Source organism: Macaca thibetana, chromosome 3 (assembly GCF_024542745.1).
Source record: "Macaca thibetana thibetana isolate TM-01 chromosome 3, ASM2454274v1, whole genome shotgun sequence".
NCBI classification, from domain to species: Eukaryota; Metazoa; Chordata; class Mammalia; order Primates; family Cercopithecidae; genus Macaca; species Macaca thibetana.
The window spans coordinates 144487049-144501216 of record NC_065580.1 but is presented as its reverse complement, the minus strand read 5'-3'; the positions used below and the strand labels follow the sequence as shown (position 1 = coordinate 144501216).

The 14168-nt window shown below is 47.7% G+C and overlaps 2 protein-coding genes across 32 annotated transcripts in view; both read right to left on the bottom strand.

Annotated features, from left to right (window-relative positions):
- ACTB (actin beta) overlaps positions 1-14168 on the bottom strand; it is a 468316-nt gene that overhangs the window by 145074 nt on the left and 309074 nt on the right. The window contains exon 1 of one of the 28 annotated variants that reach the window (XM_050784131.1): positions 8138-8141. The exons of the other annotated variants lie outside the window; for them this stretch is intronic. The gene's annotated coding sequence lies outside the window, so the exon portion shown is untranslated. Of the gene's footprint in view, positions 1-8137; positions 8142-14168 lie in introns of those variants that run through there. 28 annotated transcript variants of the gene reach the window in all.
- Positions 1-14168, bottom strand: part of LOC126950451 (E3 ubiquitin-protein ligase RNF216) — a 162407-nt gene that overhangs the window by 43708 nt on the left and 104531 nt on the right. The window lies entirely within an intron of this gene.

Below are 14168 nucleotides of genomic sequence, written 5' to 3'. Positions count from 1 at the left end.
AATGGCGTCTTGTATGTCACATCTTTTCCAAAAGCCAGGCGCTCCTTGTGGCAAAGATAATGTCCTGCTGGTCACTATGGACAGGCTTGGCATGGAGGGCTCAATTCATCCATTAAAAAAAAAGTTCACTTGGCCAGGCGTGGTGGCTCACGCCTGTAATCCCAGCACTTTGGGAAGCCGAGGTGGGTGGATCACGAGGTCAGGAGATCGAGAGCATCCTGGCTAATACAGTGAAACCCCGTCTCTAATAAAAATACAAAAAAAAAAATTAGCCAGGCATGGTGGTGGGTGCCTGTAGTCCCAGCTACTTGGGAGGCTGAGGCAGGAGAATGGCGTGAACCTGGGAGGCAGAGCTTGCAGTGAGCTGAGATCGCGCCACTGCACTCCAGCCTGGGTGACAGAGTGAGACTCTGTCTCAAAAAAAAAAAAAAGTTCACTTGAGGCTGGACACAGTAGCTCAAGCCTGTAATCCCAGCACTTTGGGAAGCTGAGGAGGGTAGGTCACAAGGTCAGGAGATCGAGACCAGCCTGGCCAACAGAGTGAAACCCCGTCTCTACTAAAAATACAAAAATTAGCTGGGTGTGGTGGCGCACGCCTGTAATCCCAGCTACTCAGGAGGCTGAGGCAGAAGAATCACTTGAACCCAGAAGGCAGAGGGTGCAGTGAGTCGAGATCCTGCCACTGCACTCCAGCCTGGGCAACAGAGTGGGAGTCCGCCTCAAAACAAAACAAAAACCCCGAAACAAAAAACAAGTTCACTTGAGTGCCTATTCTGTGCCACATGGGGATGTGATGGAGATGAAGCCAGGAGAATTCCTGACCTGGAGAGGCTTGTAATCAACCACAGTACGTCTCAGGTATCTTTGGATTTCTAGGGCCTAGCACTAGATTTGAGCGACACAAGGTGCTGAATGTCTCAGGTGGAGGCTGGCAAGACAAAGCACATCTTCTCCATGCAGAGTTATAAATGTATCCCACCCAACTACTGGGACTTTTTTGTACTTTACATGGGCAAGAAAAGCATATCCACATCCTCCCTGAAAGAACATTATTTCCTTCCTATTGGGTCTTATTTATAATTATTCCAAGTAGTTTATGAGAAAATGAAATTATTAATATATACGACCCTTTCAGGTTAATTCATTACAGCTTGAGCCCTGAAGATATGAGTTACTGTCGTTCCTTTCTTTGCTCCCTAATGTCTTTCCCCAATTTAATGCATTAAACTACAAAGAGCAGTTATCACCAAACGGCTAATGACCAAATGCTTGCAGATGGTGTGAGAAAGTACTGCATGTATTTCAATTAGGATGTTCTTTCTTGATTTTCTCCTATAGTTTCAAGACGTGGAAGCTGGTATCTCTTCAATCAGGATAAAAGGAGCTCACAAAAAGAAAACCCTGAAAATGTGTGCCCAAGAGAACTTCCGGTTTAGAGGGGTCAGGACTGAAAATGCGCAGTCTGTCTGTCTGTGTCCCAGCCTGGCTCTCCCCGACACCCCCAGGGGCTGTGGAAGGCCAGTTGCTGCCCAAGGGTAGGCTGCAGGCTTCCCTCACTGGCCAGCATTCTCCTGTGCACTCTCAGAAACAAGATAGTCCAAACTGCCTGGGTCCAGTTCTTAAAGGACACAAAATTTTTTTTTTTTTTTTTTTTTTTTTTTTGAGATAAAGTTTTGCTCTTGTTGCCCACGCTGGAGTGCAATGGCACGTTCTTGGCTCACTGCAACCTCCGCCTCCCAGGTTCAAACAATTATTCCTGCCACAGCCTCCCGAGTAGCTGGGAGTCGAGATCCTGCCACTGCACTCCAGCCTGGGCAACAGAGTGGGAGTCCGCCTGGGTGACAGAGTGAGACTCTGTCTCAAAAAAAAAAAAAAGTTCACTTGAGGCTGGACACAGTAGCTCAAGCCTGTAATCCCAGCACTTTGGGAAGCTGAGGAGGGTAGGTCACAAGGGCCCGTCAACACACCTGGTTAATTTTTCTATTTTTTAGTAGAGACAGGGTTTCACCACGTTGGCCAGGCTGGTCTTGAACTCCTGACCTCAGGTGATCTGGCCGCCTTGGCCTCCCAAAGTGCTGGGATTACAGGAGTGAGCCACCGCATCTGGCCAAGACACACAAAATTCTAACATGAATTAATTCAAATCTGGGAGTGGCCAAGTGAGAGCTCTGGGAAGCATTACAAAGCCTCCCCTACCTCACCTCCTAGTCCTGAGGAAAGGGCTTCTTTGGGGAAGATTTCACGTTGTTCTTAAATTTTTTTTGGTTTTCATATACACCTCATCTACCATTTCTATGTACAGAAGCAGGCTTTGAAAAAAGAAATCTTGAAGTCTTGTTTCTGTGGATTAGAAAAGTTGTTTCCCTGAGCCACCAGGATTAGGTGACAAATTGGAATAGGCGAAGCTTTATATGTGGTTTCTGTGCTAATGCTGCCCCCTAGGGATGGAAAGTTACAAGGCACCGAGACATCAGCTTGACTGCTCTGGGAGAGACCACACATAGCTGCTGGCTTTTTACTATACTATGGGGACCAGGGCTTCGAGGACAGAGTGGGAGGGTAAAGTCTTTCTGGAATAAATCAAAGTTCAATTTTATCTTTATCATAGTAACTACAAACAAAACTACCAATTCCCTTATATTATTCAAATACAGGTGACTGTTTCTCTCAAATGGCTGTTTAACAAAATCACTGACACTGCATCAGCAACACCCAGGCAATGGCAGGATGTGGACATTCATATAAAAATTCCAAGACCGGCTGGGCGCGGTGGCTCAAGCCTGTAATCCCAGCACTTTGGGAGGCCGAGGCGGGCGGATCACGAGGTCAGGAGATCGAGACCATCCTGGCTGACACGGTGAAACCCCGTCTCTACTAAAAAATACAAAAAACTAGCCGGGCGAGGTGGCGGGCGCCTGTAGTCCCAGCTACTGGGGAGGCTGAGGCAGGAGAATTGCGTGAACCCGGGAGGCGGAGCCTGCAGTGAGCTGAGATCCGGCCACTGCACTCCAGCCTGGGCGGCAGAGCGAGACTGGTTGCTCTTGGAAAAAAAAAAAAATTCCAAGACCAATATGTGAGCTCCTACTAAGGACTATGGGTCCTGCTCTGCGGTGGGGACACATGTTAAGTGAAATATATAGTAAGACATGATTGTAAGTGCTGAGGAGAAAAAAAATACAGGAAGGAAGAATTCACTGGGGTGGAGAGGCGAAAATAGTTCACAACTATAAACTGGTGGTCAGGGAAGGCCTCTTTGTGAAGGTGCAGGTAAATGAAGACTTAAAGTCGAGAATTCCAGGCACAGGGAACAGGGAGGAGCAGGGTGGGCAGAGCTGTAAGGAGGAGAGGAGGGTTGGGTTTACAGGCTGCCTGGGGCCTGGGAGGTGATGATAAGGGCTTTGGCCTGTGCCCAGAGTAAACAGATGCTGAAGAAGAGCCTCTGCAATGGCTTTGCATGAGGTTGATTCCCAGAGAACTCCACCTGCAGGGATCCCTTTCACGGGGAGCTCTCAAGCCCTCTGAGCTGCGCCTCTGAAGGTGGGGCCACTCTCGCCTTCCTGCCAAGCCTCGCAAAGCCTGGAAAGCGCAGGAGAGGCGGCTGTGACTAAGCTCCTTCCAAAGGATTTGCTCCCTGTAGATGCTCCATACAATACAGGTTGTGGAACCGAAGTTACTATAGCAATGACTTTTTTTTTTTTTTTTTTTTTTGAGACAGGGTCTTATTCTGTCACCAGGCTGGGGTGCAGTCAGTGGTGCCATCATAGCTCACTGGGCTTAAGCCTAGACTCAAGTGATCCTGCCACCTCAGTGCCCATAGTAGCTGTGATCACAGGCGCATGCCACCATATCTGGCTAATGTTTTGTAGAGACTAGGTCTTGATATGTTGCCCAGCCTGGTGTCAAACTCCTGGGCTCAAAGGATGCACCCACCTCAGCCTCCCATATCCTGGGATTACAGCTGTAAGGCACTGTGCCTGGCCAGCCATGACTTTTAAAACTATAAACTGTGGCCCTTTGGTGGGTTGTAAAGTCATTTCAGGAGATTATGACTAGTGGTTTTTAAAGAAAGCTAAAACAGAAAATACTAGGGCACACTCCATGTGTCAAGTATTTGTTTTATAAAACTGTTTCTGTTATACCTACATTTATTTATGTTTGGATGAGGCTTATGGTAATTTATATTTCTTCCTATAGGTTACAAGCAAAAAGTTTAAAAGCCATTAATTTAGAATTCATTCAGAATCAAAGTTTCTTTAAAAAGGCATCCAAAGGCTCATTCTCACAATAGAAGTCCCGGGGATCACTGCCAGGAACTGAAAACCGGCCCCATCTCTAGTTACCCTGGAGGTGACTCTGCTGATGAGGAACAATGCCCGGGAACCAGGGGAACCCCAGCCTTCTCCATCCTGCAGGAGCAGGGCCATGCGTAGGAAGATCTAATAACACATCATTTCAAACTGTCAAATAGAAACACTGCTACCACTTGGGCAGAAACAAGCCAGGCTGACCTTGTCTTTGCTCACTACTTGGGCTACCCCTGGGCTTCCCAGGGTTTTACTGGGAATCCTGGCCTGGCAGGAACAACCAGCAAAACCAGCTCTTGCCTGCTGGAACTCCGCTGTCAGCATGCCCTGGAAGAGAGGCTGCAGATTCCAGGAAGCTTCCTTCCAGGTAGGACAAAGGCCATCTTGACACTCCTCCTCATGCCCAGGTTGACAACAGCTGGACTTAAAGTGGCTGGACCAGGACAGGAAAGGAGCCACTGGGGTCTGGGCATGTGGTGGGAAGGAGGAAGTCGAGGCTTCATCCAGAGTCATTCAGCAGAAGTGCTGGTTCCAGGGTACAGCGCAGCTTCCAGTTGAGCAGGTAACTTCGCATTGGTATTTTAGGGTGCCGTGTAAAGATGGCAGGAATTCATGTATCCAGGGATAGAAGAATACAAAACTGTCTGAACTTGGGGTTGATAACACCCCTTTGTGGACATCAGACAGGACATCTTGCAAAGTACTGTTTATATAGCAGGCATAGAAAAGCGGCTGCCCCGGTAGTTTTTCACATTCTCATAAAAATCAAATTCCTTTTCAGAGTAAATAGCAAAGCGGACTTTTTTTTCCTTTCTTTTTTTTTTTTTTTTGGAGACAGAGTCTCGCTCTGTTGGCCCAGGCTGGAGTGCAGTGGTGTGATCTCGGCTCACTGCAAGCTCTGCCTCCCAGGTTCATGCCATTCTCCTGCCTCAGCTTCCTGAGTAACTGGGACTACAGGCGCCCACCACCATACCTGGCTACTTTTTTGTATTTTTAGTAGAGACAGGGTTTCACCCTGTTAGCCAGGATGGTCTCGATCTCCTGACTTCGTGATCTGCCCGCCTTGGCTCCCAAAGTGCTGTGATTACAGGTGTGAGCCACCACGCCCGGCCAAGCGGGCTTTTAATCTTTCCCTCCTTGCTAGTAAAATGTGACAAAAAGGGAAGCCTCTCTTGGGGACAGGAGATATGAATTGAGTATGAGGGTCACAGGAGGGAGGAAAAAAGGGTCAACTTGACACAGAAGAATAAAAAATGTAGGTGGGAGACACCCAGGGTGGAGGGCTCAGAAGCAGGGCCAGAGATCCCAGTTCTGAGAAAGAACGCTGTTAGGAAGTAGCCGGGGCCTGCTGTTGCCCTTCCAGGGCTTCATGCCCTTCATTCTCCTGGTTCACAAGGTTCGGGTATTCTAGTCATGGTATATCTTCCCCATATCTTTACTATGGGAAGTAGTAAAACACTATCTCGTTAGCATACTATCCATCCGATGCCTCCAGATGCTACTACTCTCATACCCTCACTCATCCCCACAGGGCTCTTATCCAGCTGAAATCTAGTCTTCTCCCCCAGGAATACAAGCAGTAGCATAAGTGATTTTTAGTTCTGTGAACCTAATACTATAAAGAGCATTAGAGAGTATTTCAACACAGGCAGCTGGCTACAGATGGTCCCCTTGGGGGAAACTATCACACCCAGTCCCTTGCTATGCAGGATAGACAGGACTGTCTCCACCTGCCAGCCTGAGAGGAATATGGGCGGTCGGGCTCCAGCTATACCTACTAACCACAGTTGCATCTGACAAGATCTCTAAGTGATTCCGACACATAGTAAAATTGAGAAGCTCTGACCTCTTTTGATCCAGGTCTTGGTTTTGCCGATCCTTTGACACCTCTATTTAGAAAAGAAATGACGAGATCTTTAGAAGCCCAATCTTTGCCACTGGCATGCACAGGGAGGCTGACACACTCATTATCCACTCTTTGCAGTGCAGCTGAAAAGACTGGCAGAGTTTACTCAACACTTATGAAATCATCACTCCATCTTGCCTCAAGTGAAGATTATTGACAGATTTAGCAGTAAGAGACCAAAGATGCTAGAGAGTGAGGTGAGGGGTCTGTCCATGCTTGTAAATCAAGACCTAAACTTTGTATTAAACCTGCCAGATACCATTGTTGAAACTGAGACTGTGTTGGCCAGGCGCGGTGGCTCACGCCTGCAATCCCAGCACTTTGGAAGGCGAAGGTGGGTGGATCACTTGAGGTCAGGAGTTTGGAGACCAGTCTGGCCAACATGGCAAAACCCCATCTACTAAAAATACAAAAATTAGCCCGACATGGTGGTGTGCACTTGTGATCCCAGCTACTTGGGAGGCGGAGGCAGGAGAATTGCTAGAACCTGGGAGGTGGAGATTACAGTGAGCTGAGATCGCATCACTGCACTCCAGCCTGGGCAAGACTCCATCTCAAAAAAAAAAAGAAAGTGAGATTGTGGATGGTGCGTTTGGGAACCCTTTTTTTTTTTTTTTTTTTTTTTTTTGAGATGCAGTCTTCGCTCTGCCATCCACGCCAGAGTGCACTGGCACGATCTCTCGGCTCACTGCAACCTCCGCCTCCCAGGTTCAAGTGATTCTCCTGTCTCAGCTTCCCGATAAGCTGGGATTACAGGCACGTACCACCATGCCCAGCTATTTATGTATTTATTTTTACAGAGACGGGGTTTCACCATGTTGGCCAGGCTGGTCTCAAACTCCTGACCTCAAGTGATCCACTTGCCTTGACCTCCCAAAGTGCTGGAACTACAGGCGTGAGCTACAGTGCCCAGTCTGGAAATCACTTTCATAAACAACCTGGATGTGAGATTTTCAGGATCCATTTCCTGCACATGCACTGCTCCCCTGAGATGACACATGCCTGACCACAGTGCTGCTGCCCGACTGCAGAGGACCCAGCCACGTGGAAGTGGGCTCCTCCAATGTGCATGGAGGGGCTGACAAAAGGGGATACCCAGAACCAGAGGAGAGTGCTGAACTGATGGTCGGGTAAAATACAGACCGTCTTTTATTTCCTCTTTTTGCTTATTCTTGGATTTAAATTTTTGGTACAGTTAATCATGTATGAAACAAACCTTAGGAGATTCCATCATTTCACAGAAATATTTATGAGCAAGAAATTAAATTCTGACCCCAAAGCATGTTTAATTTCCACCCCCACTGGTTCATTAGTTTCTTCATGTCCGACAACCTAAGGTGACCTTTGGAAGCAAAAGTACAACTGAGGTAGTGTAACTGGGTCTTGTAACACAGTATGTTGAAATGTGACTTCCCTCTCTTTTTTTTTTTGAGTGGTGTTTTCAGCCTTAATCCATAGCCCAAATTCTCAGTTCCAGTTATGTGGCCTACCCGGGAGGAACTTGTCGTGGTGGACACATAAGGAGGCCGTCTGTAGCCTTTTTCAGGGGCGAGGGTCCATCCTAGGAAGGCAGGACTCAAGGTCTGCCCAGGAGGAACCACCATGCCTCTCCTTTCCGTAGGAGGCCTAGAGTGATTTCTGGGAACTACTTGGTTCTGGGAGAGCTGCCGGAGTGGCAGCCTGCTCTGGTGTTTGCTAATATTGTTTTTATTATTTTTTCTCTACAGAAACTGCTCTAAATAACACAGATGGACAACAGGATAAAACCTCACCAGAGGCAACATGCCTTTTGCCAGCCTCCCTAAGCTGCGCTCTACTTAGGCTCAGCAACTGCTCCATGTGCCCATGTGAAGGCTGGAAATCCTAATGAACACAGTGGGGACGCAGCTGCTCATGCGTGAATAGACTTGTCTTTGGCTCAACTCTACCCCAGTCGTAACTGCTCGTGCTTTCTATTGTTTTCCCAACTGAATTACACGTGCTAAAAAGACACACCGTTTATCTGTGGCTGTTATGAACTGAACTGTGTCTCCCTCAAATGCTATGTGAAGCCCTCAACTCTGACACCTTGGACAATGACTGTATTTGGAGACAGGGCCTTTAAAGAGGTGATTATATTAAATGAGGCCGATAGGGTGGGTGCTATTCCAATCTAACTGATAGCCTTATAAGAAAGACAGAGAGACACCAGAGGAGCACACAGAAAAGACCATGTGAAGACACAGCACGAAGACAGCCCACTGCAAGCCAAGGACAGGGGCCTCACAAGAAATGAAACCTGCTGACAACTTCATTTCAGACTTGTAGCTCCAAAACTGTAGGAAAACTGACAGCATATGTAAGCCCCTAGTCTGGTATTTTACTATGGCAGCTGAGCTGACCAAGACAGTGGCCACTGATGACTATCAAGCAGTAGATGGCAGTGGATCAGAGAAGTTCCTGTCCCTTCGTACACACGCTGTGCCCTCTGATCTTCTTCATACGTGTTGGAGACGTTAAGTCCTGATTCTGGGGGACAGATGGAAAGCAGGCTGTAGAGACTGGGACTAAGTCCCAGAAAACCAAGAATGGCACCAATTTATTTTCCATCCAGAAGAGCACATGGCTTCCTGGAAGCAGCTGCCCTTAAATACATGTTTACTTTGGAGGAATGATAATCTTGTAGTTGTATCAGTTACTTTGGTCTTTACTAATGTTTATATAAAAGGATCCCATTCTACAAAAACGCCAAGTTGGAGAGTTATGTTTGTTAAATTTAATAACAAGTGAAGCAACCAGACTTTAGAATGAAACTACACACACATGATGTAGTGCTTGTAGCATCAAGACAACTCGGACTTTAACCCACTGATGAATTTCAACAGGAGCTGGACTCTGAATTGATGTTCTGGGGAAAAAAAGAGGTTTCCAGAATTCATAAAACACATGTTGAATTACATTTTTATCCACTTACATACATTCTCTTGCTGGTACCCAACGATAAACACTCATCACATAAATACTTAAGTGATCACATAAGCACACTGGTGCTGGTATGGAGCATGAGCCTGGAAGAAAGAAGGCCAGTGAGGAGGCTGCTGTGGCTTCCTGGTGAGCAGCGCAAGGTGGAGGATAGATGTGAGGAAGGACTCGAGACAGGATGCTGTAGAGCACTGGGAGGCAAGGAGCCGGGGCTCTCTGGGACACAGGCAGCACACTCCCAGGACAGTGCTGAGGAGCCCTACTGGGTTCTATCATTTGACCAAGGGGGATGTCTTGAAATCGGAAAATGTACAAAAAAGTGCTGAGATGTCCTGGGTTACGGCTCAGGATCTGTGGTTTATAGGTGTATTGTGTCTTAACAAGAGACACGGGGCAGGGGCAGGATGTATCCATCTTTCCACTGACTCAGGGTGAGACGGGGGCATAGGTGCATGGTGTGGGCATTCCCACCACTCTCTGGACCTCCTGAGACCAATGTGTCCTCTACAACACCAAACACCCCACCTGTGGGCAGTATTGCACTGGTCACCAGCACCATCCCAAGTGGGGGAAGTCAGTGGTTACTGAGATTCTTCTATGAAGCCACAGGGTGTAGACCATGGCCTCTGCCTGCCCACTTATCTACCCTGCCTGCTTACGGTAATTAGCGTGGTTCCTGTCAGTGCAGCTGCTGTTCAAGAACAGGCTCGACACAGTGGAGTGGGCTGGAGATGGCTTTGTGGAGACAGCAGTACAGGCCAAGGGGTGAAGAGCAGGTAGGAGGATGGGCAAAAGGATCTGCAAGAACAGGCAGGCAGGTGGGGGACTGGCTTAGTTTGTGAGAAGGGAAGAAGGGGCCAGACTAACAAGAGTGACAAAGACTCTAGAAGCCCACTACAGGTTCCAACTGGGGGTGATGTGAAGAACAACAAAGCTGGCCTGTCACGTAGGGCAGTCTGCAGGGAAGACAGCAAGTTGCAGGATCAAGTGCAGGAGACCAAGGCCACAGCCCAGAGTGAGGGTCTGCAAGGAATTTCTCCATTTGGCTAGATTTGGAGAATAAAACATCCCATGTCATCACAGAAAATAAGAAAAATATTAAGCCTGAGCAACACAGCATGACCTTGTCTCTACAAAAAATAAAAAAAATTAGCTGGGTGCAGTGGTGCACATCTGTAATTCCAGCACTTTGGGAGGCTGAGGCAGGAGGATCACCTGAGGAGTTTGAGACAAGTCTCGGAAAGACAGGGAGACCTCCATCTCTCTCTCTCTCTTTTTGAGATGGAGTCTTGCTCTGTTGCCCAGGCTGGTGTGCACTGGCACGATCTCCGCTCACTATAACATCTGCCTCTTGGGCTCAAGCGATTCTCCTGCCTCAGCCTCTGAGTGGCCAAGATTACAGGCATGCGCCACCATGCCCGGCTAATTTTTAATTATTATTATTTTTTTACGATGGAGTCTTGCCTTGTCACCTAGGCTGGAATGCAATGGTGTGATCTCAGCTCACTGCAACCTCCACCTCCCAGGTTCAAACAATTCTCCTGCCTCAGCCTCCCGAGTAGCTGAGATTACAGGCGCCCGCCACCATGCCCAGCTAATTTTTGTATTTTTAGTAGAGATGGGGCTTCACCATGTTGGTCAGGCTGGTCTCGAACTCCTGACATCATGATCCGCCCACCTCTGCCTCCCAAAGCATTGGGATTACAGGCATAAGCCACTGTGCCTAATTTTCGAATTTTTAGTAGAGATGGAATTTCACCATGTTGGCCATGCTAGTCTCGAACTCCTGATCTCGTGATCCACCCGCCTCAGCCTCCCAAAGTGCTAGGATTACAGGAGTGAGCCACTGCACTTAGCCCTCTGTCTCTTTAAAAAAAAAAAAAAAAAAAAAAAAAAGACAGAAAGTAAGTCCAGATGTGGTGGCACACACCTGTAGTCCTAGCTACTCGGGAGGTCAAGGTGGGAGGACCACTTGAGCCCAGGAGGTTGAGGCTGCAGTGAGCTATGATCGCATCTCTGCACTCCGGCCTGGGCAACAGAGGCTCTATCTCCAAACAAAACAAAACAAAAAAACAAATGAAAAAAGCCAGCTGGGAATTCTTGGGGAGACTAGTTCAAAAAGAGGTGATGCTCACTCATTTATAGTTGTGGAAAGCAGAGGTCTTTAAAGCTGAGCTGAGATCGCGCCACTGCACTCCAGCCTGGGCAACAGAGTGAGACTCTATTTCAAAAAAATAAAAAATAAATAAAAATAATAAAATAAACAAATAAAGTAAATGTGGGTACAGAATGGCTACTGGTGAAACTGCTGAAAAAACAGCTTCATATGTAACTACAGCAGAGCTCCCACAATTTAAAAGGTGAATTTTTTAACAATGGCAGGGAAAAAAGTAGTGATTCTGGAATATTCAAATAAGGTACTAACTACTAACAGTCTGTTGTATGCTATTTACTGTGCTAGGCGCTTCACAGATATCACCTTATTCAATTCTTATCCTTCTGCACACATGCTAGGTTCTGCACACACAAGAATTAGAGGCCCCAGAGGGGCAAGCTTTCCTGGGCCATATCCCAGGGAACAGGGGAAGTGTGAGTTTGGCAGGGTATAGTGGCCCATACCCGTAATCCCAGAACTTTGGAAGGCTGAGGCAGGAAGATCACTTGAGGCCAGGAGTTTGAGACAAGCCTGGACAACAAAGCAAGACACTCTCTACAAAAAATAAATTAAAAAAAGTTAACTGGGTGTAGTGTGCCCACTTAAGAGTCCCAGCTACTCAGGAGGCTGAGGCAGGGGGATTGCTTGAGGCCAGGAGGTCAGGCTGCAGTGAGCTATGATTGTATCACAGCACAGCGCTCCAGCCTAGGTGACAGAGCAAGACCCTCTCAACACAAACGAACAAACAAACAAACAAAGGAGCACGGTCATGAAGCCTGTAGCGCTAACTCTACTCAAATTCTTTTTTTTTTTTTTTGAGATGGAGTTTTACTCTTGTTGTCCAGGCTATAGTGCAATGGCGTGATCTCGGCTCACTGAAACCTTCCACCTCCTGGGTTCAAGCGATTCTCCTACCTCAGCCTCCCAAGTGCTGGGATTACAGGCACGCGCCACCACATCTGGCTAATTGTGTATTTTTAGTAGAGACGGGGTTTCTCCATGTTGTTCAGGCTGGTCTCGAACTCCTGACCCCAGGGGATCTGCCCGCCTTGACCTCCCAAAGTGCTGGGATTACAGGCCTGAGCTACTGCACCTGGCCCTCTTCTTCTTTTTTCTTTCTTTTTTTTTTTTTTGAGACGGAGTCTCACTCTGTTGCCCAGGCTGGAGTGCAGTGGCGTGATCTCGGCTCACTGCAAGCTCCGTCTTCCAGGTTCACGCCATTCTCCTGCCTCTCAGCCTCCCAAGTAGCTGGGGCTACAGGTGCCCACCACCACGCCTGGCTTATTTTTTGTATTTTTAGTAGAGACGGGGTTTCACCATGTTAGCCAGAATGGTCTCGATCTCCTGACCTCGAGATCCACCCGCCACGGTCTCCCAAAGTGCTGGGATTATAGGCATGAGCCACCGCCCCCAGCCACCTTTTTTCTCTTTTTTGAGACAGAGTCTAGCTCTGTTGCCCAGGCTAGAGTGCAATGTGATTTTGGCTCACTGTAACCTTTGTCTCCTGGGTTCAAGCGATTCTCATGCCTCAGCCTTCCAAGTAGCTGGAACTACAGGCCACGTGTGCCACCATGCCTGGCTAATTTTTTTTGTATTTGTAGGAGAGATAGGGTTTTGCCATGTTGGTTAGGCTGATCTTGAACTCCTGGCCTCAAGTGATTGGACCGCCTTGGCCTCCCAAAGTGTTGAGATTACAGGTGTGAACCACCGTGCCCAGCCTCAAGTTCTTTCCATGCCAAAGAAATTTCTTTCTCCCCAGCTATACACCTTATAATTTTATGCAAACTTTTAACACAAAACAAAGCTGACCTTAAAAGTGCTGACGGCAGGTGCAAAAAGTATGATTCTGAACCAAGTCAAGCCCCATTTGTGAGAACAGCCGCTGGGGAACCCCCCTGAGTTGCACCTGCATTGAGTGCTCAGGTCAAGCCACTGGCCTCTGCTTCCTCACAGTCTCCTGTCCATCCTGTCTGCCTGGCTGTGTGACCACCACAGCTCTCATGGGGCTCCTGGCACACACAAGACACCTGGACATTAGAGAGGGCACCAGAGGGGAATACACACACAATTGGGAGGAATGGCTTCCAGCTGAAAAGGCTGGCCCCCTATGTCCCTATTCTTAAGGAATAATGGCATTTCAGGCCTAACAACTGGAAGAGAAAGAAGACTCACAAACACACAGTGCAACCTGAGCCTCGACACAGAAAAGCCACTGGCCTCAGGTTCCAAGCACTTCCTCTCTGGTCATTGTTCCAGGCTAGATTCAAGGCTGGCCCTGGGTCACAGGTGTGCGTCCAGCTGGGGCACTTCAAAATGGGACCAGTGAACACTGGACATAACCTCATCCAAGGCCCCTTATTTCCCATAGGGAAGGGTTATCGCTCCTTAAAAACCAAACCAAAACCCACCAACCACATGAAATGAACCTCATAAGAGACCTAACTAGTGGCCTGACCTAAGAGAAATACCACTACAGACCATGTTTTTAGGGCACTCTGATGTATGGTTTACATAGTGTGGAAAACAGAAGTGATTTCATTTTCTAATGGCATTAATTCTACATTGTCCAGGTGTTAATTTTAGAGCAAACACACATGACTTAGAGACTGCTCAGCACGTGCTTCTGTGACAGCAGCCAAGGAGTTGCCATCTGCTGCTGTCTTTGCTTCTGGACCTTATGTGCTCTACTGTATGGGTGGTCTGGGCAATGCCACCTGCATTCACTAAAGGCAAGCACTGGGTAAATTATCTCTATCGTAAAACTGGACTGCTAATCACAGAACCATATTATTTTGGTTTTCTTGCCATTTTCTCAGGCTTTCCTCTATAAAGGGGGAAAAAA